The sequence below is a fragment of the Mytilus galloprovincialis genome, unplaced genomic scaffold, assembly GCF_965363235.1.
Source record: "Mytilus galloprovincialis unplaced genomic scaffold, xbMytGall1.hap1.1 HAP1_SCAFFOLD_212, whole genome shotgun sequence".
NCBI lineage: Eukaryota > Metazoa > Mollusca > Bivalvia > Mytilida > Mytilidae > Mytilus > Mytilus galloprovincialis.
The window spans coordinates 1-24,460 of NW_027468136.1; the positions used below are offsets into that span (position 1 = coordinate 1).

The 24,460-nt window shown below is 35.8% G+C and overlaps 22 non-coding genes across 22 annotated transcripts; all 22 read left to right on the top strand.

Moving 5' to 3' along the window:
• Positions 1-77: 77 nt before the first annotated feature.
• On the top strand, positions 78-196 carry LOC143061041 (5S ribosomal RNA). The gene has a single exon (XR_012974239.1). It is a non-coding gene; the product is annotated as a 5S ribosomal RNA (ribosomal RNA).
• Positions 197-338: 142 nt separating this feature from the next.
• Positions 339-457, top strand: LOC143061053 (5S ribosomal RNA). Its single transcript, XR_012974250.1, has one exon. It is a non-coding gene; the product is annotated as a 5S ribosomal RNA (ribosomal RNA).
• A 1,988-nt stretch (positions 458-2,445) lies between these two features.
• LOC143061074 (5S ribosomal RNA) lies at positions 2,446-2,564 on the top strand. Its single transcript, XR_012974270.1, has one exon. It is a non-coding gene; the product is annotated as a 5S ribosomal RNA (ribosomal RNA).
• A 142-nt stretch (positions 2,565-2,706) lies between these two features.
• Positions 2,707-2,825, top strand: LOC143061064 (5S ribosomal RNA). The gene has a single exon (XR_012974261.1). It is a non-coding gene; the product is annotated as a 5S ribosomal RNA (ribosomal RNA).
• Positions 2,826-4,816: 1,991 nt separating this feature from the next.
• On the top strand, positions 4,817-4,935 carry LOC143061075 (5S ribosomal RNA). The gene has a single exon (XR_012974271.1). It is a non-coding gene; the product is annotated as a 5S ribosomal RNA (ribosomal RNA).
• A 142-nt stretch (positions 4,936-5,077) lies between these two features.
• On the top strand, positions 5,078-5,196 carry LOC143061076 (5S ribosomal RNA). Its single transcript, XR_012974272.1, has one exon. It is a non-coding gene; the product is annotated as a 5S ribosomal RNA (ribosomal RNA).
• Positions 5,197-7,184: 1,988 nt separating this feature from the next.
• Positions 7,185-7,303, top strand: LOC143061042 (5S ribosomal RNA). Its single transcript, XR_012974240.1, has one exon. It is a non-coding gene; the product is annotated as a 5S ribosomal RNA (ribosomal RNA).
• A 142-nt stretch (positions 7,304-7,445) lies between these two features.
• LOC143061043 (5S ribosomal RNA) lies at positions 7,446-7,564 on the top strand. Its single transcript, XR_012974241.1, has one exon. It is a non-coding gene; the product is annotated as a 5S ribosomal RNA (ribosomal RNA).
• Positions 7,565-9,552: 1,988 nt separating this feature from the next.
• LOC143061044 (5S ribosomal RNA) lies at positions 9,553-9,671 on the top strand. Its single transcript, XR_012974242.1, has one exon. It is a non-coding gene; the product is annotated as a 5S ribosomal RNA (ribosomal RNA).
• Positions 9,672-9,813: 142 nt separating this feature from the next.
• On the top strand, positions 9,814-9,932 carry LOC143061045 (5S ribosomal RNA). The gene has a single exon (XR_012974243.1). It is a non-coding gene; the product is annotated as a 5S ribosomal RNA (ribosomal RNA).
• A 1,990-nt stretch (positions 9,933-11,922) lies between these two features.
• On the top strand, positions 11,923-12,041 carry LOC143061046 (5S ribosomal RNA). The gene has a single exon (XR_012974244.1). It is a non-coding gene; the product is annotated as a 5S ribosomal RNA (ribosomal RNA).
• Positions 12,042-12,183: 142 nt separating this feature from the next.
• Positions 12,184-12,302, top strand: LOC143061047 (5S ribosomal RNA). The gene has a single exon (XR_012974245.1). It is a non-coding gene; the product is annotated as a 5S ribosomal RNA (ribosomal RNA).
• Positions 12,303-14,293: 1,991 nt separating this feature from the next.
• Positions 14,294-14,412, top strand: LOC143061048 (5S ribosomal RNA). The gene has a single exon (XR_012974246.1). It is a non-coding gene; the product is annotated as a 5S ribosomal RNA (ribosomal RNA).
• Positions 14,413-14,554: 142 nt separating this feature from the next.
• LOC143061049 (5S ribosomal RNA) lies at positions 14,555-14,673 on the top strand. Its single transcript, XR_012974247.1, has one exon. It is a non-coding gene; the product is annotated as a 5S ribosomal RNA (ribosomal RNA).
• A 1,990-nt stretch (positions 14,674-16,663) lies between these two features.
• LOC143061051 (5S ribosomal RNA) lies at positions 16,664-16,782 on the top strand. Its single transcript, XR_012974248.1, has one exon. It is a non-coding gene; the product is annotated as a 5S ribosomal RNA (ribosomal RNA).
• A 142-nt stretch (positions 16,783-16,924) lies between these two features.
• LOC143061052 (5S ribosomal RNA) lies at positions 16,925-17,043 on the top strand. Its single transcript, XR_012974249.1, has one exon. It is a non-coding gene; the product is annotated as a 5S ribosomal RNA (ribosomal RNA).
• Positions 17,044-19,033: 1,990 nt separating this feature from the next.
• LOC143061054 (5S ribosomal RNA) lies at positions 19,034-19,152 on the top strand. Its single transcript, XR_012974251.1, has one exon. It is a non-coding gene; the product is annotated as a 5S ribosomal RNA (ribosomal RNA).
• Positions 19,153-19,294: 142 nt separating this feature from the next.
• On the top strand, positions 19,295-19,413 carry LOC143061055 (5S ribosomal RNA). Its single transcript, XR_012974252.1, has one exon. It is a non-coding gene; the product is annotated as a 5S ribosomal RNA (ribosomal RNA).
• Positions 19,414-21,403: 1,990 nt separating this feature from the next.
• Positions 21,404-21,522, top strand: LOC143061056 (5S ribosomal RNA). The gene has a single exon (XR_012974253.1). It is a non-coding gene; the product is annotated as a 5S ribosomal RNA (ribosomal RNA).
• Positions 21,523-21,664: 142 nt separating this feature from the next.
• LOC143061057 (5S ribosomal RNA) lies at positions 21,665-21,783 on the top strand. Its single transcript, XR_012974254.1, has one exon. It is a non-coding gene; the product is annotated as a 5S ribosomal RNA (ribosomal RNA).
• A 1,990-nt stretch (positions 21,784-23,773) lies between these two features.
• LOC143061058 (5S ribosomal RNA) lies at positions 23,774-23,892 on the top strand. Its single transcript, XR_012974255.1, has one exon. It is a non-coding gene; the product is annotated as a 5S ribosomal RNA (ribosomal RNA).
• Positions 23,893-24,034: 142 nt separating this feature from the next.
• Positions 24,035-24,153, top strand: LOC143061059 (5S ribosomal RNA). The gene has a single exon (XR_012974256.1). It is a non-coding gene; the product is annotated as a 5S ribosomal RNA (ribosomal RNA).
• Positions 24,154-24,460: the final 307 nt, after the last annotated feature.

The following is a 24,460-nucleotide window of genomic DNA, read 5'->3' on the forward strand; positions in this document are numbered from 1 at the left end:
TTTATACAAATTCTAGATCTGTTCAAAATTGCTTTACTTCCTAACTTTATATATCAAAAATTTTTAACACTTCTGTTGTCTACGACCATATCACGTTGAAAACACCGGTTCTCGTCCGATCACCGAAGTTAAGCAACGTCGAGCCCGGTTAGTACTTGGATGGGTGACCGCCTGGGAATACCGGGTGTTGTAGACATTTTTTGTACCTATAATTTTGAATTTCTACCAAACATATTATTATTGTAAAGTTTTGCTTCTGAAAAAAATCTATTTTATATAAATTTTGTTCAAAAATGCTACTACCTAACCTTATATATCAAAAACATTAACACTTCTGTGTCTACGACCATATCACGTTGAAAACACCGGTTCTCGTCCGATCACCGAAGTTAAGCAACGTCGAGCCCGGTTAGTACTTGGATGGGTGACCGCCTGGGAATACCGGGTGTTGTAGACATTTTTTTTTACTTACAATTTTGCATTCCTACCAAACATAATTGTTGTATGATTTTTTTTAACTAATTTACTTGGATGTAATATTCAACATATCTAGCTATCAATGAATGAAGAAAACAGAAAATAAATCATTCATAAATTTATTTATTTTTCAATACCCATCTGCATGGTGAAATATTTTTACGTGAAATACATGCAAGTCAAGTTAGATACACTTAAGAATTCCACTCCTTCCACATGCATGTGGCTACATATATTTCTTTTTTTAAATTAGGTCTCGTAAAGGTCGTCTGTGATAATATGGTATCCGCCATTTGTCGTCATTTGAAATCGCCTCTTTTTTTTACCAGGGCTTATATGATTCACTATTTTTCTGAAAAGGATTCTGATCAGCAAAAAAAAAATCATTATAGCAAAAACAAATAATAAACAATAAATACTAATTATATCTTGTAAAGTTCTAGTAAAAAATTCGAATATTTGAAACGTCTTTCATCTCGGTCAAGGAAGTCCCGGTTTCGAAGTTTGCCATCTTTGTGTGCTTTCATATCGAAGGCAAAATCTAAATTTCTGGGAAGTCTCTTTATTTCTACGTATATCTGAAAGCAAAAACATATAAAGAAATGATTTTACTACAAATGTATATCAGTTTTACGGCACAATCTAGTTTTTGTGAAATAATACAACACGTTTTCTGAGGAAGAATCGCACGAGAGAAATTGACAAGTTGTACATTAATCGTTAATATTTCTTCACTCGTGGTATTTTGTTTAATTCTTATGACATATTCTGAAAGAAAAATTCCTGCTGAAGATTTTCGTGTATGATTTATATATCAAAAAGTACAATTTATTGAAACAAATGATTAAAACTTGTCGAACAAGCACACAGATTTTCTTGTCGATCTGTTTGAATTAGATTGTCATGAAAGTTTAAGGGTGCTCTCGTCGAGGTCCGCGTTAGATAGATAATTACACTCTGTGTCAGTGCGAATTGCATATCATTGTAATCTGTCGTTCATTCGCACACATCGTTCAACAACCAAAGCCGCAAAATGTCAGACGCACCAGCACCAGTAGTAAAGACCCCAGCTAAGTCACCAAAGAAGAAAGCTGCAGCTAAACCAAAGAAAGTAGCTACTCATCCAAAATACAGCGAGATGGTCGGAAAGGCTATATCTGCTTTGAAAGAGCGTGGAGGCTCCAGCCGTCAAGCCATCCTTAAGTATATCTTAGCAAACTTCAGCGTTGGTAGCGATGCAAAAACAGTCAACACTCACTTGAAGTTAGCTCTGAAATCAGGAGTGAAGAGCAATAGCTTGAAACAGTCGAAGGGTACCGGCGCTTCTGGAAGCTTTAAGATTGGGGAAGTGGCTAAACCAGCTAAGAAACCAGCAAAGAAAGTAGTTAAACCTAAGCCGCCAAGCCAAAGAAGGCAAAGACACCTACCAAAAAGACTGCCGCAAAGAAACCTGCAGCAAAGAAACCAGCAGGTGAAAAGAAAGCAGCTAAACCAAAAGCAAAGAAACCAGCTGCAAAGAAACCTGCTGCAAAACCTGCTGCCAAATCTGCAAAGAAAGCCACAAAATCTCCCAAGAAGACAAAGGCTGCAGCTAAACCAAAGAAGGCAAAGACACCAAAGAAGAAGTAAATGAAGGAAGCATCATGATGCTTTTAAAGCTTAAACAGCCCTTTTAAGGGCTACCAAATTTTTTCAAAAAGAGTCTGAAATTGTTGCATGGTATTAGTCACAAATAAAATATAGCTTGTCCATATTCTAAATCTCTCTTTCTTCTCTGCAATTTTTTTTACTATAAAGTCCATGTGTACTTGCTAAATTTTACTATCTTCCACTCTGGATCGTGCAGTAAGTATTTAGTTTTGCTTCTATCTTAAACCTGAAAAAAATCTTTTTTTTATACAAATTCTAGATCTGTTCAAAATTGCTTTACTTCCTAACTTTATATATCAAAAATTTTAACACTTCTGTGTCTACGACCATATCACGTTGAAAAACACCGTTCTCGTCCGATCACCGAAGTTAAGCAACGTCGAGCCCGGTTAGTACTTGGATGGGTGACCGCCTGGGAATACCGGGTGTTGTAGACATTTTTTGTACCTATAATTTTGAATTTCTACCAAACATATTATTATTGTAAAGTTTTGCTTCTGAAAAAAATCTATTTTATATAAATTTTGTTCAAAAATGCTACTACCTAACCTTATATATCAAAAACATTAACACTTCTGTGTCTACGACCATATCACGTTGAAAACACCGGTTCTCGTCCGATCACCGAAGTTAAGCAACGTCGAGCCCGGTTAGTACTTGGATGGGTGACCGCCTGGGAATACCGGGTGTTGTAGACATTTTTTTTTACTTACAATTTTGCATTCCTACCAAACATAATTGTTGTATGATTTTTTTTAACTAATTTACTTGGATGTAATATTCAACATATCTAGCTATCAATGAATGAAGAAAACAGAAAATAAATCATTCATAAATTTATTTATTTTTCAATACCCATCTGCATGGTGAAATATTTTTACGTGAAATACATGCAAGTCAAGTTAGATACACTTAAGAATTCCACTCCTTCCACATGCATGTGGCTACATATATTTCTTTTTTTAAATTAGGTCTCGTAAAGGTCGTCTGTGATATATGGTATCCGCCATTTGTCGTCATTTGAAATCGCCTCTTTTTTTACCAGGGCTTATATGATTCACTATTTTTCTGAAAGGATTCTGATCAGCAAAAAAAAAATCATTATAGCAAAAACAAATAATAAACAATAAATACTAATTATATCTTGTAAAGTTCTAGTAAAAAATTCGAATATTTGAAACGTCTTTCATCTCGGTCAAGGAAGTCCCGGTTTCGAAGTTTGCCATCTTTGTGTGCTTTCATATCGAAGGCAAAATCTAAATTTCTGGGAAGTCTCTTTATTTCTACGTATATCTGAAAGCAAAAACATATAAAGAAATGATTTTACTACAAATGTATATCAGTTTTACGGCACAACAATCTAGTTTTTGTGAAATAATACAACACGTTTTCTGAGGAAGAATCGCACGAGAGAAATTGACAAGTTGTACATTAATCGTTAATATTTCTTCACTCGTGGTATTTTGTTTAATTCTTATGACATATTCTGAAAGAAAAATTCCTGCTGAAGATTTTCGTGTATGATTTATATATCAAAAAGTACAATTTATTTGAAACAAATGATTAAAACTTGTCGAACAAGCACACAGATTTTCTTGTCGATCTGTTTGAATTAGATTGTCATGAAAGTTTAAGGGTGCTCTCGTCGAGGTCCGCGTTAGATAGATAATTACACTCTGTGTCAGTGCGAATTGCATATCATTGTAATCTGTCGTTCATTCGCACACATCGTTCAACAACCAAAGCCGCAAAATGTCAGACGCACCAGCACCAGTAGTAAAGACCCCAGCTAAGTCACCAAAGAAGAAAGCTGCAGCTAAACCAAAGAAAGTAGCTACTCATCCAAAATACAGCGAGATGGTCGGAAAGGCTATATCTGCTTTGAAAGAGCGTGGAGGCTCCAGCCGTCAAGCCATCCTTAAGTATATCTTAGCAAACTTCAGCGTTGGTAGCGATGCAAAAACAGTCAACACTCACTTGAAGTTAGCTCTGAAATCAGGAGTGAAGAGCAATAGCTTGAAACAGTCGAAGGGTACCGGCGCTTCTGGAAGCTTTAAGATTGGGGAAGTGGCTAAACCAGCTAAGAAACCAGCAAAGAAAGTAGTTAAACCTAAAGCCGCCAAGCCAAAGAAGGCAAAGACACCTACCAAAAAGACTGCCGCAAAGAAAACCTGCAGCAAAGAAACCAGCAGGTGAAAAGAAAGCAGCTAAACCAAAAGCAAAGAAACCAGCTGCAAAGAAACCTGCTGCAAAACCTGCTGCCAAATCTGCAAAGAAAGCCACAAAATCTCCCAAGAAGACAAAGGCTGCAGCTAAACCAAAGAAGGCAAAGACACCAAAGAAGAAGTAAATGAAGGAAGCATCATGATGCTTTTAAAGCTTAAACAGCCCTTTTAAGGGCTACCAAATTTTTTCAAAAAGAGTCTGAAATTGTTGCATGGTATTAGTCACAAATAAAATATAGCTTGTCCCATATTCTAAATCTCTCTTTCTTCTCTGCAATTTTTTTTACTATAAAGTCCATGTGTACTTGCTAAATTTTACTATCTTCCACTCTGGATCGTGCAGTAAGTATTTAGTTTTGCTTCTATCTTAAACCTGAAAAAAATCTTTTTTTATACAAATTCTAGATCTGTTCAAAATTGCTTTACTTCCTAACTTTATATATCAAAAATTTTAACACTTCTGTGTCTACGACCATATCACGTTGAAAACACCGGTTCTCGTCCGATCACCGAAGTTAAGCAACGTCGAGCCCGGTTAGTACTTGGATGGGTGACCGCCTGGGAATACCGGGTGTTGTAGACATTTTTTGTACCTATAATTTTGAATTTCTACCAAACATATTATTATTGTAAAGTTTTGCTTCTGAAAAAAATCTATTTTATATAAATTTTGTTCAAAAATGCTACTACCTAACCTTATATATCAAAAACATTAACACTTCTGTGTCTACGACCATATCACGTTGAAAACACCGGTTCTCGTCCGATCACCGAAGTTAAGCAACGTCGAGCCCGGTTAGTACTTGGATGGGTGACCGCCTGGGAATACCGGGTGTTGTAGACATTTTTTTTACTTACAATTTTGCATTCCTACCAAACATAATTGTTGTATGATTTTTTTTAACTAATTTACTTGGATGTAATATTCAACATATCTAGCTATCAATGAATGAAGAAAACAGAAAATAAATCATTCATAAATTTATTTATTTTTCAATACCCATCTGCATGGTGAAATATTTTTACGTGAAATACATGCAAGTCAAGTTAGATACACTTAAGAATTCCACTCCTTCCACATGCATGTGGCTACATATATTTCTTTTTTTAAATTAGGTCTCGTAAAGGTCGTCTGTGATAATATGGTATCCGCCATTTGTCGTCATTTGAAATCGCCTCTTTTTTTTACCAGGGCTTATATGATTCACTATTTTTCTGAAAGGATTCTGATCAGCAAAAAAAAATCATTATAGCAAAAACAAATAATAAACAATAAATACTAATTATATCTTGTAAAGTTCTAGTAAAAAATTCGAATATTTGAAACGTCTTTCATCTCGGTCAAGGAAGTCCCGGTTTCGAAGTTTGCCATCTTTGTGTGCTTTCATATCGAAGGCAAAATCTAAATTTCTGGGAAGTCTCTTTATTTCTACGTATATCTGAAAGCAAAAACATATAAAGAAATGATTTTACTACAAATGTATATCAGTTTTACGGCACAATCTAGTTTTTGTGAAATAATACAACACGTTTTCTGAGGAAGAATCGCACGAGAGAAATTGACAAGTTGTACATTAATCGTTAATATTTCTTCACTCGTGGTATTTTGTTTAATTCTTATGACATATTCTGAAAGAAAAATTCCTGCTGAAGATTTTCGTGTATGATTTATATATCAAAAAGTACAATTTATTTGAAACAAATGATTAAAACTTGTCGAACAAGCACACAGATTTTCTTGTCGATCTGTTTGAATTAGATTGTCATGAAAGTTTAAGGGTGCTCTCGTCGAGGTCCGCGTTAGATAGATAATTACACTCTGTGTCAGTGCGAATTGCATATCATTGTAATCTGTCGTTCATTCGCACACATCGTTCAACAACCAAAGCCGCAAAATGTCAGACGCACCAGCACCAGTAGTAAAGACCCCAGCTAAGTCACCAAAGAAGAAAGCTGCAGCTAAACCAAAGAAAGTAGCTACTCATCCAAAATACAGCGAGATGGTCGGAAAGGCTATATCTGCTTTGAAAGAGCGTGGAGGCTCCAGCCGTCAAGCCATCCTTAAGTATATCTTAGCAAACTTCAGCGTTGGTAGCGATGCAAAAACAGTCAACACTCACTTGAAGTTAGCTCTGAAATCAGGAGTGAAGAGCAATAGCTTGAAACAGTCGAAGGGTACCGGCGCTTCTGGAAGCTTTAAGATTGGGGAAGTGGCTAAACCAGCTAAGAAACCAGCAAAGAAAGTAGTTAAACCTAAAGCCGCCAAGCCAAAGAAGGCAAAGACACCTACCAAAAAGACTGCCGCAAAGAAACCTGCAGCAAAGAAACCAGCAGGTGAAAAGAAAGCAGCTAAACCAAAAGCAAAGAAACCAGCTGCAAAGAAACCTGCTGCAAAACCTGCTGCCAAATCTGCAAAGAAAGCCACAAAATCTCCCAAGAAGACAAAGGCTGCAGCTAAACCAAAGAAGGCAAAGACACCAAAGAAGAAGTAAATGAAGGAAGCATCATGATGCTTTTAAAGCTTAAACAGCCCTTTTAAGGGCTACCAAATTTTTTCAAAAAGAGTCTGAAATTGTTGCATGGTATTAGTCACAAATAAAATATAGCTTGTCCCATATTCTAAATCTCTCTTTCTTCTCTGCAATTTTTTTTACTATAAAGTCCATGTGTACTTGCTAAATTTTACTATCTTCCACTCTGGATCGTGCAGTAAGTATTTAGTTTTGCTTCTATCTTAAACCTGAAAAAAATCTTTTTTTTATACAAATTCTAGATCTGTTCAAAATTGCTTTACTTCCTAACTTTATATATCAAAAATTTTAACACTTCTGTGTCTACGACCATATCACGTTGAAAACACCGGTTCTCGTCCGATCACCGAAGTTAAGCAACGTCGAGCCCGGTTAGTACTTGGATGGGTGACCGCCTGGGAATACCGGGTGTTGTAGACATTTTTTGTACCTATAATTTTGAATTTCTACCAAACATATTATTATTGTAAAGTTTTGCTTCTGAAAAAAATCTATTTTATATAAATTTTGTTCAAAAATGCTACTACCTAACCTTATATATCAAAAACATTAACACTTCTGTGTCTACGACCATATCACGTTGAAAACACCGGTTCTCGTCCGATCACCGAAGTTAAGCAACGTCGAGCCCGGTTAGTACTTGGATGGGTGACCGCCTGGGAATACCGGGTGTTGTAGACATTTTTTTTTACTTACAATTTTGCATTCCTACCAAACATAATTGTTGTATGATTTTTTTTAACTAATTTACTTGGATGTAATATTCAACATATCTAGCTATCAATGAATGAAGAAAACAGAAAATAAATCATTCATAAATTTATTTATTTTTCAATACCCATCTGCATGGTGAAATATTTTTACGTGAAATACATGCAAGTCAAGTTAGATACACTTAAGAATTCCACTCCTTCCACATGCATGTGGCTACATATATTTCTTTTTTTAAATTAGGTCTCGTAAAGGTCGTCTGTGATAATATGGTATCCGCCATTTGTCGTCATTTGAAATCGCCTCTTTTTTTTACCAGGGCTTATATGATTCACTATTTTTCTGAAAGGATTCTGATCAGCAAAAAAAAAATCATTATAGCAAAAACAAATAATAAACAATAAATACTAATTATATCTTGTAAAGTTCTAGTAAAAATTCGAATATTTGAAACGTCTTTCATCTCGGTCAAGGAAGTCCCGGTTTCGAAGTTTGCCATCTTTGTGTGCTTTCATATCGAAGGCAAAATCTAAATTTCTGGGAAGTCTCTTTATTTCTACGTATATCTGAAAGCAAAAACATATAAAGAAATGATTTTACTACAAATGTATATCAGTTTTACGGCACAATCTAGTTTTGTGAAATAATACAACACGTTTTCTGAGGAAGAATCGCACGAGAGAAATTGACAAGTTGTACATTAATCGTTAATATTTCTTCACTCGTGGTATTTTGTTTAATTCTTATGACATATTCTGAAAGAAAAATTCCTGCTGAAGATTTTCGTGTATGATTTATATATCAAAAAGTACAATTTATTTGAAACAAATGATTAAAACTTGTCGAACAAGCACACAGATTTTCTTGTCGATCTGTTTGAATTAGATTGTCATGAAAGTTTAAGGGTGCTCTCGTCGAGGTCCGCGTTAGATAGATAATTACACTCTGTGTCAGTGCGAATTGCATATCATTGTAATCTGTCGTTCATTCGCACACATCGTTCAACAACCAAAGCCGCAAAATGTCAGACGCACCAGCACCAGTAGTAAAGACCCCAGCTAAGTCACCAAAGAAGAAAGCTGCAGCTAAACCAAAGAAAGTAGCTACTCATCCAAAATACAGCGAGATGGTCGGAAAGGCTATATCTGCTTTGAAAGAGCGTGGAGGCTCCAGCCGTCAAGCCATCCTTAAGTATATCTTAGCAAACTTCAGCGTTGGTAGCGATGCAAAAACAGTCAACACTCACTTGAAGTTAGCTCTGAAATCAGGAGTGAAGAGCAATAGCTTGAAACAGTCGAAGGGTACCGGCGCTTCTGGAAGCTTTAAGATTGGGGAAGTGGCTAAACCAGCTAAGAAACCAGCAAAGAAAGTAGTTAAACCTAAAGCCGCCAAGCCAAAGAAGGCAAAGACACCTACCAAAAAGACTGCCGCAAAGAAACCTGCAGCAAAGAAACCAGCAGGTGAAAAGAAAGCAGCTAAACCAAAAGCAAAGAAACCAGCTGCAAAGAAACCTGCTGCAAAACCTGCTGCCAAATCTGCAAAGAAAGCCACAAAATCTCCCAAGAAGACAAAGGCTGCAGCTAAACCAAAGAAGGCAAAGACACCAAAGAAGAAGTAAATGAAGGAAGCATCATGATGCTTTTAAAGCTTAAACAGCCCTTTTAAGGGCTACCAAATTTTTTCAAAAAGAGTCTGAAATTGTTGCATGGTATTAGTCACAAATAAAATATAGCTTGTCCCATATTCTAAATCTCTCTTTCTTCTCTGCAATTTTTTTTACTATAAAGTCCATGTGTACTTGCTAAATTTTACTATCTTCCACTCTGGATCGTGCAGTAAGTATTTAGTTTTGCTTCTATCTTAAACCTGAAAAAAATCTTTTTTTTATACAAATTCTAGATCTGTTCAAAATTGCTTTACTTCCTAACTTTATATATCAAAAATTTTAACACTTCTGTGTCTACGACCATATCACGTTGAAAACACCGGTTCTCGTCCGATCACCGAAGTTAAGCAACGTCGAGCCCGGTTAGTACTTGGATGGGTGACCGCCTGGGAATACCGGGTGTTGTAGACATTTTTTGTACCTATAATTTTGAATTTCTACCAAACATATTATTATTGTAAAGTTTTGCTTCTGAAAAAAATCTATTTTATATAAATTTTGTTCAAAAATGCTACTACCTAACCTTATATATCAAAAACATTAACACTTCTGTGTCTACGACCATATCACGTTGAAAACACCGGTTCTCGTCCGATCACCGAAGTTAAGCAACGTCGAGCCCGGTTAGTACTTGGATGGGTGACCGCCTGGGAATACCGGGTGTTGTAGACATTTTTTTTTACTTACAATTTTGCATTCCTACCAAACATAATTGTTGTATGATTTTTTTTAACTAATTTACTTGGATGTAATATTCAACATATCTAGCTATCAATGAATGAAGAAAACAGAAAATAAATCATTCATAAATTTATTTATTTTTCAATACCCATCTGCATGGTGAAATATTTTTACGTGAAATACATGCAAGTCAAGTTAGATACACTTAAGAATTCCACTCCTTCCACATGCATGTGGCTACATATATTTCTTTTTTTAAATTAGGTCTCGTAAAGGTCGTCTGTGATAATATGGTATCCGCCATTTGTCGTCATTTGAAATCGCCTCTTTTTTTTACCAGGGCTTATATGATTCACTATTTTTCTGAAAGGATTCTGATCAGCAAAAAAAAAATCATTATAGCAAAAACAAATAATAAACAATAAATACTAATTATATCTTGTAAAGTTCTAGTAAAAAATTCGAATATTTGAAACGTCTTTCATCTCGGTCAAGGAAGTCCCGGTTTCGAAGTTTGCCATCTTTGTGTGCTTTCATATCGAAGGCAAAATCTAAATTTCTGGGAAGTCTCTTTATTTCTACGTATATCTGAAAGCAAAAACATATAAAGAAATGATTTTACTACAAATGTATATCAGTTTTACGGCACAATCTAGTTTTTGTGAAATAATACAACACGTTTTCTGAGGAAGAATCGCACGAGAGAAATTGACAAGTTGTACATTAATCGTTAATATTTCTTCACTCGTGGTATTTTGTTTAATTCTTATGACATATTCTGAAAGAAAAATTCCTGCTGAAGATTTTCGTGTATGATTTATATATCAAAAAGTACAATTTATTTGAAACAAATGATTAAAACTTGTCGAACAAGCACACAGATTTTCTTGTCGATCTGTTTGAATTAGATTGTCATGAAAGTTTAAGGGTGCTCTCGTCGAGGTCCGCGTTAGATAGATAATTACACTCTGTGTCAGTGCGAATTGCATATCATTGTAATCTGTCGTTCATTCGCACACATCGTTCAACAACCAAAGCCGCAAAATGTCAGACGCACCAGCACCAGTAGTAAAGACCCCAGCTAAGTCACCAAAGAAGAAAGCTGCAGCTAAACCAAAGAAAGTAGCTACTCATCCAAAATACAGCGAGATGGTCGGAAAGGCTATATCTGCTTTGAAAGAGCGTGGAGGCTCCAGCCGTCAAGCCATCCTTAAGTATATCTTAGCAAACTTCAGCGTTGGTAGCGATGCAAAAACAGTCAACACTCACTTGAAGTTAGCTCTGAAATCAGGAGTGAAGAGCAATAGCTTGAAACAGTCGAAGGGTACCGGCGCTTCTGGAAGCTTTAAGATTGGGGAAGTGGCTAAACCAGCTAAGAAACCAGCAAAGAAAGTAGTTAAACCTAAAGCCGCCAAGCCAAAGAAGGCAAAGACACCTACCAAAAAGACTGCCGCAAAGAAACCTGCAGCAAAGAAACCAGCAGGTGAAAAGAAAGCAGCTAAACCAAAAGCAAAGAAACCAGCTGCAAAGAAACCTGCTGCAAAACCTGCTGCCAAATCTGCAAAGAAAGCCACAAAATCTCCCAAGAAGACAAAGGCTGCAGCTAAACCAAAGAAGGCAAAGACACCAAAGAAGAAGTAAATGAAGGAAGCATCATGATGCTTTTAAAGCTTAAACAGCCCTTTTAAGGGCTACCAAATTTTTTCAAAAAGAGTCTGAAATTGTTGCATGGTATTAGTCACAAATAAAATATAGCTTGTCCCATATTCTAAATCTCTCTTTCTTCTCTGCAATTTTTTTTACTATAAAGTCCATGTGTACTTGCTAAATTTTACTATCTTCCACTCTGGATCGTGCAGTAAGTATTTAGTTTTGCTTCTATCTTAAACCTGAAAAAAATCTTTTTTTTATACAAATTCTAGATCTGTTCAAAATTGCTTTACTTCCTAACTTTATATATCAAAAATTTTAACACTTCTGTGTCTACGACCATATCACGTTGAAAACACCGGTTCTCGTCCGATCACCGAAGTTAAGCAACGTCGAGCCCGGTTAGTACTTGGATGGGTGACCGCCTGGGAATACCGGGTGTTGTAGACATTTTTTGTACCTATAATTTTGAATTTCTACCAAACATATTATTATTGTAAAGTTTTGCTTCTGAAAAAAATCTATTTTATATAAATTTTGTTCAAAAATGCTACTACCTAACCTTATATATCAAAAACATTAACACTTCTGTGTCTACGACCATATCACGTTGAAAACACCGGTTCTCGTCCGATCACCGAAGTTAAGCAACGTCGAGCCCGGTTAGTACTTGGATGGGTGACCGCCTGGGAATACCGGGTGTTGTAGACATTTTTTTTTACTTACAATTTTGCATTCCTACCAAACATAATTGTTGTATGATTTTTTTTAACTAATTTACTTGGATGTAATATTCAACATATCTAGCTATCAATGAATGAAGAAAACAGAAAATAAATCATTCATAAATTTATTTATTTTTCAATACCCATCTGCATGGTGAAATATTTTTACGTGAAATACATGCAAGTCAAGTTAGATACACTTAAGAATTCCACTCCTTCCACATGCATGTGGCTACATATATTTCTTTTTTTAAATTAGGTCTCGTAAAGGTCGTCTGTGATAATATGGTATCCGCCATTTGTCGTCATTTGAAATCGCCTCTTTTTTTTACCAGGGCTTATATGATTCACTATTTTTCTGAAAGGATTCTGATCAGCAAAAAAAAAAATCATTATAGCAAAAACAAATAATAAACAATAAATACTAATTATATCTTGTAAAGTTCTAGTAAAAAATTCGAATATTTGAAACGTCTTTCATCTCGGTCAAGGAAGTCCCGGTTTCGAAGTTTGCCATCTTTGTGTGCTTTCATATCGAAGGCAAAATCTAAATTTCTGGGAAGTCTCTTTATTTCTACGTATATCTGAAAGCAAAAACATATAAAGAAATGATTTTACTACAAATGTATATCAGTTTTACGGCACAATCTAGTTTTTGTGAAATAATACAACACGTTTTCTGAGGAAGAATCGCACGAGAGAAATTGACAAGTTGTACATTAATCGTTAATATTTCTTCACTCGTGGTATTTTGTTTAATTCTTATGACATATTCTGAAAGAAAAATTCCTGCTGAAGATTTTCGTGTATGATTTATATATCAAAAAGTACAATTTATTTGAAACAAATGATTAAAACTTGTCGAACAAGCACACAGATTTTCTTGTCGATCTGTTTGAATTAGATTGTCATGAAAGTTTAAGGGTGCTCTCGTCGAGGTCCGCGTTAGATAGATAATTACACTCTGTGTCAGTGCGAATTGCATATCATTGTAATCTGTCGTTCATTCGCACACATCGTTCAACAACCAAAGCCGCAAAATGTCAGACGCACCAGCACCAGTAGTAAAGACCCCAGCTAAGTCACCAAAGAAGAAAGCTGCAGCTAAACCAAAGAAAGTAGCTACTCATCCAAAATACAGCGAGATGGTCGGAAAGGCTATATCTGCTTTGAAAGAGCGTGGAGGCTCCAGCCGTCAAGCCATCCTTAAGTATATCTTAGCAAACTTCAGCGTTGGTAGCGATGCAAAAACAGTCAACACTCACTTGAAGTTAGCTCTGAAATCAGGAGTGAAGAGCAATAGCTTGAAACAGTCGAAGGGTACCGGCGCTTCTGGAAGCTTTAAGATTGGGGAAGTGGCTAAACCAGCTAAGAAACCAGCAAAGAAAGTAGTTAAACCTAAAGCCGCCAAGCCAAAGAAGGCAAAGACACCTACCAAAAAGACTGCCGCAAAGAAACCTGCAGCAAAGAAACCAGCAGGTGAAAAGAAAGCAGCTAAACCAAAAGCAAAGAAACCAGCTGCAAAGAAACCTGCTGCAAAACCTGCTGCCAAATCTGCAAAGAAAGCCACAAAATCTCCCAAGAAGACAAAGGCTGCAGCTAAACCAAAGAAGGCAAAGACACCAAAGAAGAAGTAAATGAAGGAAGCATCATGATGCTTTTAAAGCTTAAACAGCCCTTTTAAGGGCTACCAAATTTTTTCAAAAAGAGTCTGAAATTGTTGCATGGTATTAGTCACAAATAAAATATAGCTTGTCCCATATTCTAAATCTCTCTTTCTTCTCTGCAATTTTTTTTACTATAAAGTCCATGTGTACTTGCTAAATTTTACTATCTTCCACTCTGGATCGTGCAGTAAGTATTTAGTTTTGCTTCTATCTTAAACCTGAAAAAAATCTTTTTTTTATACAAATTCTAGATCTGTTCAAAATTGCTTTACTTCCTAACTTTATATATCAAAAATTTTAACACTTCTGTGTCTACGACCATATCACGTTGAAAACACCGGTTCTCGTCCGATCACCGAAGTTAAGCAACGTCGAGCCCGGTTAGTACTTGGATGGGTGACCGCCTGGGAATACCGGGTGTTGTAGACATTTTTTGTACCTATAATTTTGAATTTCTACCAAACATATTATTATTGTAAAGTTTTGCTTCTGAAAAAAATCTATTTTATATAAATTTTGTTCAAAAATGCTACTACCTAACCTTATATATCAAAAACATTAACACTTCTGTGTCTACGACCATATCACGTTGAAAACACCGGTTCTCGTCCGATCACCGAAGTTAAGCAACGTCGAGCCCGGTTAGTACTTGGATGGGTGACCGCCTGGGAATACCGGGTGTTGTAGACATTTTTTTTTACTTACAATTTTGCATTCCTACCAAACATAATTGTTGTATGATTTTTTTTAACTAATTTACTTGGATGTAATATTCAACATATCTAGCTATCAATGAATGAAGAAAACAGAAAATAAATCATTCATAAATTTATTTATTTTTCAATACCCATCTGCATGGTGAAATATTTTTACGTGAAATACATGCAAGTCAAGTTAGATACACTTAAGAATTCCACTCCTTCCACATGCATGTGGCTACATATATTTCTTTTTTTAAATTAGGTCTCGTAAAGGTCGTCTGTGATAATATGGTATCCGCCATTTGTCGTCATTTGAAATCGCCTCTTTTTTTTACCAGGGCTTATATGATTCACTATTTTTCTGAAAGGATTCTGATCAGCAAAAAAAAAATCATTATAGCAAAAACAAATAATAAACAATAAATACTAATTATATCTTGTAAAGTTCTAGTAAAAAATTCGAATATTTGAAACGTCTTTCATCTCGGTCAAGGAAGTCCCGGTTTCGAAGTTTGCCATCTTTGTGTGCTTTCATATCGAAGGCAAAATCTAAATTTCTGGGAAGTCTCTTTATTTCTACGTATATCTGAAAGCAAAAACATATAAAGAAATGATTTTACTACAAATGTATATCAGTTTTACGGCACAATCTAGTTTTTGTGAAATAATACAACACGTTTTCTGAGGAAGAATCGCACGAGAGAAATTGACAAGTTGTACATTAATCGTTAATATTTCTTCACTCGTGGTATTTTGTTTAATTCTTATGACATATTCTGAAAGAAAAATTCCTGCTGAAGATTTTCGTGTATGATTTATATATCAAAAAGTACAATTTATTTGAAACAAATGATTAAAACTTGTCGAACAAGCACACAGATTTTCTTGTCGATCTGTTTGAATTAGATTGTCATGAAAGTTTAAGGGTGCTCTCGTCGAGGTCCGCGTTAGATAGATAATTACACTCTGTGTCAGTGCGAATTGCATATCATTGTAATCTGTCGTTCATTCGCACACATCGTTCAACAACCAAAGCCGCAAAATGTCAGACGCACCAGCACCAGTAGTAAAGACCCCAGCTAAGTCACCAAAGAAGAAAGCTGCAGCTAAACCAAAGAAAGTAGCTACTCATCCAAAATACAGCGAGATGGTCGGAAAGGCTATATCTGCTTTGAAAGAGCGTGGAGGCTCCAGCCGTCAAGCCATCCTTAAGTATATCTTAGCAAACTTCAGCGTTGGTAGCGATGCAAAAACAGTCAACACTCACTTGAAGTTAGCTCTGAAATCAGGAGTGAAGAGCAATAGCTTGAAACAGTCGAAGGGTACCGGCGCTTCTGGAAGCTTTAAGATTGGGGAAGTGGCTAAACCAGCTAAGAAACCAGCAAAGAAAGTAGTTAAACCTAAAGCCGCCAAGCCAAAGAAGGCAAAGACACCTACCAAAAAGACTGCCGCAAAGAAACCTGCAGCAAAGAAACCAGCAGGTGAAAAGAAAGCAGCTAAACCAAAAGCAAAGAAACCAGCTGCAAAGAAACCTGCTGCAAAACCTGCTGCCAAATCTGCAAAGAAAGCCACAAAATCTCCCAAGAAGACAAAGGCTGCAGCTAAACCAAAGAAGGCAAAGACACCAAAGAAGAAGTAAATGAAGGAAGCATCATGATGCTTTTAAAGCTTAAACAGCCCTTTTAAGGGCTACCAAATTTTTTCAAAAAGAGTCTGAAATTGTTGCATGGTATTAGTCACAAATAAAATATAGCTTGTCCCATATTCTAAATCTCTCTTTCTTCTCTGCAATTTTTTTTACTATAAAGTCCATGTGTACTTGCTAAATTTTACTATCTTCCACTCTGGATCGTGCAGTAAGTATTTAGTTTTGCTTCTATCTTAAACCTGAAAAAAATCTTTTTTTTATACAAATTCTAGATCTGTTCAAAATTGCTTTACTTCCTAACTTTATATATCAAAAATTTTAACACTTCTGTGTCTACGACCATATCACGTTGAAAACACCGGTTCTCGTCCGATCACCGAAGTTAAGCAACGTCGAGCCCGGTTAGTACTTGGATGGGTGACCGCCTGGGAATACCGGGTGTTGTAGACATTTTTTGTACCTATAATTTTGAATTTCTACCAAACATATTATTATTGTAAAGTTTTGCTTCTGAAAAAAATCTATTTTATATAAATTTTGTTCAAAAATGCTACTACCTAACCTTATATATCAAAAACATTAACACTTCTGTGTCTACGACCATATCACGTTGAAAACACCGGTTCTCGTCCGATCACCGAAGTTAAGCAACGTCGAGCCCGGTTAGTACTTGGATGGGTGACCGCCTGGGAATACCGGGTGTTGTAGACATTTTTTTTTACTTACAATTTTGCATTCCTACCAAACATAATTGTTGTATGATTTTTTTTAACTAATTTACTTGGATGTAATATTCAACATATCTAGCTATCAATGAATGAAGAAAACAGAAAATAAATCATTCATAAATTTATTTATTTTTCAATACCCATCTGCATGGTGAAATATTTTTACGTGAAATACATGCAAGTCAAGTTAGATACACTTAAGAATTCCACTCCTTCCACATGCATGTGGCTACATATATTTCTTTTTTTAAATTAGGTCTCGTAAAGGTCGTCTGTGATAATATGGTATCCGCCATTTGTCGTCATTTGAAATCGCCTCTTTTTTTTACCAGGGCTTATATGATTCACTATTTTTCTGAAAGGATTCTGATCAGCAAAAAAAAAATCATTATAGCAAAAACAAATAATAAACAATAAATACTAATTATATCTTGTAAAGTTCTAGTAAAAAATTCGAATATTTGAAACGTCTTTCATCTCGGTCAAGGAAGTCCCGGTTTCGAAGTTTGCCATCTTTGTGTGCTTTCATATCGAAGGCAAAATCTAAATTTCTGGGAAGTCTCTTTATTTCTACGTATATCTGAAAGCAAAAACATATAAAGAAATGATTTTACTACAAATGTATATCAGTTTTACGGCACAATCTAGTTTTTGTGAAATAATACAACACGTTTTCTGAGGAAGAATCGCACGAGAGAAATTGACAAGTTGTACATTAATCGTTAATATTTCTTCACTCGTGGTATTTTGTTTAATTCTTATGACATATTCTGAAAGAAAAATTCCTGCTGAAGATTTTCGTGTATGATTTATATATCAAAAAGTACAATTTATTTGAAACAAATGATTAAAACTTGTCGAACAAGCACACAGATTTTCTTGTCGATCTGTTTGAATTAGATTGTCATGAAAGTTTAAGGGTGCTCTCGTCGAGGTCCGCGTTAGATAGATAATTACACTCTGTGTCAGTGCGAATTGCATATCATTGTAATCTGTCGTTCATTCGCACACATCGTTCAACAACCAAAGCCGCAAAATGTCAGACGCACCAGCACCAGTAGTAAAGACCCCAGCTAAGTCACCAAAGAAGAAAGCTGCAGCTAAACCAAAGAAAGTAGCTACTCATCCAAAATACAGCGAGATGGTCGGAAAGGCTATATCTGCTTTGAAAGAGCGTGGAGGCTCCAGCCGTCAAGCCATCCTTAAGTATATCTTAGCAAACTTCAGCGTTGGTAGCGATGCAAAAACAGTCAACACTCACTTGAAGTTAGCTCTGAAATCAGGAGTGAAGAGCAATAGCTTGAAACAGTCGAAGGGTACCGGCGCTTCTGGAAGCTTTAAGATTGGGGAAGTGGCTAAACCAGCTAAGAAACCAGCAAAGAAAGTAGTTAAACCTAAAGCCGCCAAGCCAAAGAAGGCAAAGACACCTACCAAAAAGACTGCCGCAAAGAAACCTGCAGCAAAGAAACCAGCAGGTGAAAAGAAAGCAGCTAAACCAAAAGCAAAGAAACCAGCTGCAAAGAAACCTGCTGCAAAACCTGCTGCCAAATCTGCAAAGAAAGCCACAAAATCTCCCAAGAAGACAAAGGCTGCAGCTAAACCAAAGAAGGCAAAGACACCAAAGAAGAAGTAAATGAAGGAAGCATCATGATGCTTTTAAAGCTTAAACAGCCCTTTTAAGGGCTACCAAATTTTTTCAAAAAGAGTCTGAAATTGTTGCATGGTATTAGTCACAAATAAAATATAGCTTGTCCCATATTCTAAATCTCTCTTTCTTCTCTGCAATTTTTTTTACTATAAAGTCCATGTGTACTTGCTAAATTTTACTATCTTCCACTCTGGATCGTGCAGTAAGTATTTAGTTTTGCTTCTATCTTAAACCTGAAAAAAATCTTTTTTTTATACAAATTCTAGATCTGTTCAAAATTGCTTTACTTCCTAACTTTATATATCAAAAATTTTAACACTTCTGTGTCTACGACCATATCACGTTGAAAACACCGGTTCTCGTCCGATCACCGAAGTTAAGCAACGTCGAGCCCGGTTAGTACTTGGATGGGTGACCGCCTGGGAATACCGGGTGTTGTAGACATTTTTTGTACCTATAATTTTGAATTTCTACCAAACATATTATTATTGTAAAGTTTTGCTTCTGAAAAAAATCTATTTTATATAAATTTTGTTCAAAAATGCTACTACCTAACCTTATATATCAAAAACATTAACACTTCTGTGTCTACGACCATATCACGTTGAAAACACCGGTTCTCGTCCGATCACCGAAGTTAAGCAACGTCGAGCCCGGTTAGTACTTGGATGGGTGACCGCCTGGGAATACCGGGTGTTGTAGACATTTTTTTTTACTTACAATTTTGCATTCCTACCAAACATAATTGTTGTATGATTTTTTTTAACTAATTTACTTGGATGTAATATTCAACATATCTAGCTATCAATGAATGAAGAAAACAGAAAATAAATCATTCATAAATTTATTTATTTTTCAATACCCATCTGCATGGTGAAATATTTTTACGTGAAATACATGCAAGTCAAGTTAGATACACTTAAGAATTCCACTCCTTCCACATGCATGTGGCTACATATATTTCTTTTTTTAAATTAGGTCTCGTAAAGGTCGTCTGTGATAATATGGTATCCGCCATTTGTCGTCATTTGAAATCGCCTCTTTTTTTTACCAGGGCTTATATGATTCACTATTTTTCTGAAAGGATTCTGATCAGCAAAAAAAAAATCATTATAGCAAAAACAAATAATAAACAATAAATACTAATTATATCTTGTAAAGTTCTAGTAAAAAATTCGAATATTTGAAACGTCTTTCATCTCGGTCAAGGAAGTCCCGGTTTCGAAGTTTGCCATCTTTGTGTGCTTTCATATCGAAGGCAAAATCTAAATTTCTGGGAAGTCTCTTTATTTCTACGTATATCTGAAAGCAAAAACATATAAAGAAATGATTTTACTACAAATGTATATCAGTTTTACGGCACAATCTAGTTTTTGTGAAATAATACAACACGTTTTCTGAGGAAGAATCGCACGAGAGAAATTGACAAGTTGTACATTAATCGTTAATATTTCTTCACTCGTGGTATTTTGTTTAATTCTTATGACATATTCTGAAAGAAAAATTCCTGCTGAAGATTTTCGTGTATGATTTATATATCAAAAAGTACAATTTATTTGAAACAAATGATTAAAACTTGTCGAACAAGCACACAGATTTTCTTGTCGATCTGTTTGAATTAGATTGTCATGAAAGTTTAAGGGTGCTCTCGTCGAGGTCCGCGTTAGATAGATAATTACACTCTGTGTCAGTGCGAATTGCATATCATTGTAATCTGTCGTTCATTCGCACACATCGTTCAACAACCAAAGCCGCAAAATGTCAGACGCACCAGCACCAGTAGTAAAGACCCCAGCTAAGTCACCAAAGAAGAAAGCTGCAGCTAAACCAAAGAAAGTAGCTACTCATCCAAAATACAGCGAGATGGTCGGAAAGGCTATATCTGCTTTGAAAGAGCGTGGAGGCTCCAGCCGTCAAGCCATCCTTAAGTATATCTTAGCAAACTTCAGCGTTGGTAGCGATGCAAAAACAGTCAACACTCACTTGAAGTTAGCTCTGAAATCAGGAGTGAAGAGCAATAGCTTGAAACAGTCGAAGGGTACCGGCGCTTCTGGAAGCTTTAAGATTGGGGAAGTGGCTAAACCAGCTAAGAAACCAGCAAAGAAAGTAGTTAAACCTAAAGCCGCCAAGCCAAAGAAGGCAAAGACACCTACCAAAAAGACTGCCGCAAAGAAACCTGCAGCAAAGAAACCAGCAGGTGAAAAGAAAGCAGCTAAACCAAAAGCAAAGAAACCAGCTGCAAAGAAACCTGCTGCAAAACCTGCTGCCAAATCTGCAAAGAAAGCCACAAAATCTCCCAAGAAGACAAAGGCTGCAGCTAAACCAAAGAAGGCAAAGACACCAAAGAAGAAGTAAATGAAGGAAGCATCATGATGCTTTTAAAGCTTAAACAGCCCTTTTAAGGGCTACCAAATTTTTTCAAAAAGAGTCTGAAATTGTTGCATGGTATTAGTCACAAATAAAATATAGCTTGTCCCATATTCTAAATCTCTCTTTCTTCTCTGCAATTTTTTTTACTATAAAGTCCATGTGTACTTGCTAAATTTTACTATCTTCCACTCTGGATCGTGCAGTAAGTATTTAGTTTTGCTTCTATCTTAAACCTGAAAAAAATCTTTTTTTTATACAAATTCTAGATCTGTTCAAAATTGCTTTACTTCCTAACTTTATATATCAAAAATTTTAACACTTCTGTGTCTACGACCATATCACGTTGAAAACACCGGTTCTCGTCCGATCACCGAAGTTAAGCAACGTCGAGCCCGGTTAGTACTTGGATGGGTGACCGCCTGGGAATACCGGGTGTTGTAGACATTTTTTGTACCTATAATTTTGAATTTCTACCAAACATATTATTATTGTAAAGTTTTGCTTCTGAAAAAAATCTATTTTATATAAATTTTGTTCAAAAATGCTACTACCTAACCTTATATATCAAAAACATTAACACTTCTGTGTCTACGACCATATCACGTTGAAAACACCGGTTCTCGTCCGATCACCGAAGTTAAGCAACGTCGAGCCCGGTTAGTACTTGGATGGGTGACCGCCTGGGAATACCGGGTGTTGTAGACATTTTTTTTTACTTACAATTTTGCATTCCTACCAAACATAATTGTTGTATGATTTTTTTTAACTAATTTACTTGGATGTAATATTCAACATATCTAGCTATCAATGAATGAAGAAAACAGAAAATAAATCATTCATAAATTTATTTATTTTTCAATACCCATCTGCATGGTGAAATATTTTTACGTGAAATACATGCAAGTCAAGTTAGATACACTTAAGAATTCCACTCCTTCCACATGCATGTGGCTACATATATTTCTTTTTTTAAATTAGGTCTCGTAAAGGTCGTCTGTGATAATATGGTATCCGCCATTTGTCGTCATTTGAAATCGCCTCTTTTTTTTACCAGGGCTTATATGATTCACTATTTTTCTGAAAGGATTCTGATCAGCAAAAAAAAAATCATTATAGCAAAAACAAATAATAAACAATAAATACTAATTATATCTTGTAAAGTTCTAGTAAAAAATTCGAATATTTGAAACGTCTTTCATCTCGGTCAAGGAAGTCCCGGTTTCGAAGTTTGCCATCTTTGTGTGCTTTCATATCGAAGGCAAAATCTAAATTTCTGGGAAGTCTCTTTATTTCTACGTATATCTGAAAGCAAAAACATATAAAGAAATGATTTTACTACAAATGTATATCAGTTTTACGGCACAATCTAGTTTTTGTGAAATAATACAACACGTTTTCTGAGGAAGAATCGCACGAGAGAAATTGACAAGTTGTACATTAATCGTTAATATTTCTTCACTCGTGGTATTTTGTTTAATTCTTATGACATATTCTGAAAGAAAAATTCCTGCTGAAGATTTTCGTGTATGATTTATATATCAAAAAGTACAATTTATTTGAAACAAATGATTAAAACTTGTCGAACAAGCACACAGATTTTCTTGTCGATCTGTTTGAATTAGATTGTCATGAAAGTTTAAGGGTGCTCTCGTCGAGGTCCGCGTTAGATAGATAATTACACTCTGTGTCAGTGCGAATTGCATATCATTGTAATCTGTCGTTCATTCGCACACATCGTTCAACAACCAAAGCCGCAAAATGTCAGACGCACCAGCACCAGTAGTAAAGACCCCAGCTAAGTCACCAAAGAAGAAAGCTGCAGCTAAACCAAAGAAAGTAGCTACTCATCCAAAATACAGCGAGATGGTCGGAAAGGCTATATCTGCTTTGAAAGAGCGTGGAGGCTCCAGCCGTCAAGCCATCCTTAAGTATATCTTAGCAAACTTCAGCGTTGGTAGCGATGCAAAAACAGTCAACACTCACTTGAAGTTAGCTCTGAAATCAGGAGTGAAGAGCAATAGCTTGAAACAGTCGAAGGGTACCGGCGCTTCTGGAAGCTTTAAGATTGGGGAAGTGGCTAAACCAGCTAAGAAACCAGCAAAGAAAGTAGTTAAACCTAAAGCCGCCAAGCCAAAGAAGGCAAAGACACCTACCAAAAAGACTGCCGCAAAGAAACCTGCAGCAAAGAAACCAGCAGGTGAAAAGAAAGCAGCTAAACCAAAAGCAAAGAAACCAGCTGCAAAGAAACCTGCTGCAAAACCTGCTGCCAAATCTGCAAAGAAAGCCACAAAATCTCCCAAGAAGACAAAGGCTGCAGCTAAACCAAAGAAGGCAAAGACACCAAAGAAGAAGTAAATGAAGGAAGCATCATGATGCTTTTAAAGCTTAAACAGCCCTTTTAAGGGCTACCAAATTTTTTCAAAAAGAGTCTGAAATTGTTGCATGGTATTAGTCACAAATAAAATATAGCTTGTCCCATATTCTAAATCTCTCTTTCTTCTCTGCAATTTTTTTTACTATAAAGTCCATGTGTACTTGCTAAATTTTACTATCTTCCACTCTGGATCGTGCAGTAAGTATTTAGTTTTGCTTCTATCTTAAACCTGAAAAAAATCTTTTTTTTATACAAATTCTAGATCTGTTCAAAATTGCTTTACTTCCTAACTTTATATATCAAAAATTTTAACACTTCTGTGTCTACGACCATATCACGTTGAAAACACCGGTTCTCGTCCGATCACCGAAGTTAAGCAACGTCGAGCCCGGTTAGTACTTGGATGGGTGACCGCCTGGGAATACCGGGTGTTGTAGACATTTTTTGTACCTATAATTTTGAATTTCTACCAAACATATTATTATTGTAAAGTTTTGCTTCTGAAAAAAATCTATTTTATATAAATTTTGTTCAAAAATGCTACTACCTAACCTTATATATCAAAAACATTAACACTTCTGTGTCTACGACCATATCACGTTGAAAACACCGGTTCTCGTCCGATCACCGAAGTTAAGCAACGTCGAGCCCGGTTAGTACTTGGATGGGTGACCGCCTGGGAATACCGGGTGTTGTAGACATTTTTTTTTACTTACAATTTTGCATTCCTACCAAACATAATTGTTGTATGATTTTTTTTAACTAATTTACTTGGATGTAATATTCAACATATCTAGCTATCAATGAATGAAGAAAACAGAAAATAAATCATTCATAAATTTATTTATTTTTCAATACCCATCTGCATGGTGAAATATTTTTACGTGAAATACATGCAAGTCAAGTTAGATACACTTAAGAATTCCACTCCTTCCACATGCATGTGGCTACATATATTTCTTTTTTTAAATTAGGTCTCGTAAAGGTCGTCTGTGATAATATGGTATC